This window comes from Somniosus microcephalus, chromosome 13, assembly GCF_052327205.1.
Source record: "Somniosus microcephalus isolate GS21.2 chromosome 13, FLI_Smic_1.0, whole genome shotgun sequence".
NCBI classification, from domain to species: Eukaryota; Metazoa; Chordata; class Chondrichthyes; order Squaliformes; family Somniosidae; genus Somniosus; species Somniosus microcephalus.
The window spans coordinates 14,582,301-14,584,051 of NC_140999.1; the positions used below are offsets into that span (position 1 = coordinate 14,582,301).

At 46.4% G+C, this 1,751-nt stretch overlaps 1 non-coding gene across 1 annotated transcript; it reads right to left on the reverse strand.

Moving 5' to 3' along the window:
• Nucleotides 1-1,349: 1,349 nt before the first annotated feature.
• On the reverse strand, nucleotides 1,350-1,431 carry trnas-cga (transfer RNA serine (anticodon CGA)). Its single transcript has one exon. It is a non-coding gene; the product is annotated as a tRNA-Ser (tRNA).
• Nucleotides 1,432-1,751: the final 320 nt, after the last annotated feature.

A 1,751-nucleotide genomic window follows, 5' to 3' on the forward strand; every position in this document is an offset into this window, starting at 1 on the left:
GCTGAGCAGCAGGGCGGTGAAGCAGTAAAATGCCCCTGCTCCGCGCTCTAAGATGCAAAGCGTGCGGAGGCTGGATTTACTCCGTGCTGTAAACCCGAGTACTCTCTAAATGGTGGGGAACTAGGAACTTTAGAGGAGTAAAGGGATATGGGAGTCCGAGTACACAAATCCATTTAAAGCTAGCGCATAGGCCCAAAAAAGAATCAACAAAGGCTAATGGAATCTTGGCCTTTATCTCAATGGGGCTGGATTACATTGGGGAGGCAGTTGCACAGAGCCTTGGTCAGACCCCCAGCTGGAGTAGCCGCGTTCAGATTTGGGCACCGCACCTCAGGAAGAATATGTTAGCCTTGGAGGGAGTGTAACGCAGAGTCAACCGGAATGATACCAGGGCTTAGAGAGTTAAATTATGAGGACAGGTTGGATCAACTTGGCTTGTGTCAGATGTAGCTCAATGGGTAGCACACTCGCTTTGTGAGTCATGAAGGTTGTGGGTTCTAAGTCCCACTCCTGGGACTTAAGCACATAAATTTAGGCTGACACTCCAGTGGAGTGCTGTGCTGTCTTTAGGATGAAACATTAAATCGAGTCGTTTTCGTGGACGTAAAAGATCCCATAGCATTATTTCGAAGAAGAGCAGGGGAGTTATCCCTGGTGTCCTGGCCAATATATATCCCCCAATCAAAATAACAAAAACAAATTATCTGGTTGTTATCACATTGCTGTTTGTGGGAGCTTGCTGTGTGCAAATTGGCTGCTGCGTTTCCTACATTACAACAGTGACTACACTTCAAAAAAAAATACTTACTTGGCTGTAAAACGTTTTGAGATGGCCAGTGGTCATGAAAGGCGCTAAAAGAAAGACTTGCATTTATATAGCACCTTTCACTGTTATAGAAGTGCAAGTCTTTCTTTGTATCCCCTTGAGTACAGAAGATTGAGAGGTAATCTGATCGAGGTGTTTAAAATGCTAAAAGGATTCAATGGGGTAGATACAGAGAAACTATTCCCTCTGATTGGGGGGGAATCAAGAACGAGGGGGACATAATCTTAAAATTAGAGCTAGGCTATTTAGGAGGGAAATCAGGAAGCACTTTTTCTCAGAAAGGGCTGTGGAAATCTGGAACTCACTCCCCAAAAGGCGGTGGATGCTGGGGGACAATTGGAGCTTTCAAGACATAGAAGATAGGAGCAGGAGTATGCCATTTGGCCCCTCGAGCCTGCTCCGCCATTCAATGCAATCATGGCTGATCATCCAAATTCAGTACCCTGTCCCTGCCTTCTCCCCATATCCCTTGATCCCTTTAGCCTTAAGAAATATATCTAACTCAAAGAATTTGCAGCAAAGTTGATGCGAGCAGGGTTCAAACCTGTGCGGGGAAACCCCATTGGATTTCGAGTCCAGCGCCTTAACCGCTCAGCCATCGCAGCTGCGCAAGACTGAGATCGATCGATTTTTGTTAAGCAAGGGTATCAAAGGACATGGAGCTAAGGTGAGTAAATGAATCTAATTGAATGGCGGAGCAGGCTCGAGCGGCTGAATGGCCTACTCCTGTTCCTATGTACGATGAGCCCGTCTGCTCCTGGAGACCCAGTCATGTTAAAACTGGGGCAGTCCGGTAATGCAGCCTTCAGGAAGAGGGGAAGGACTGTTTACTTGCCTAAACCTACCTTGTCTGTTCCTTTTGTGGAACATGTCAACTCTTCCATTAATACAATAAAATGCTGGAACTGCACAACACGTCCACCAG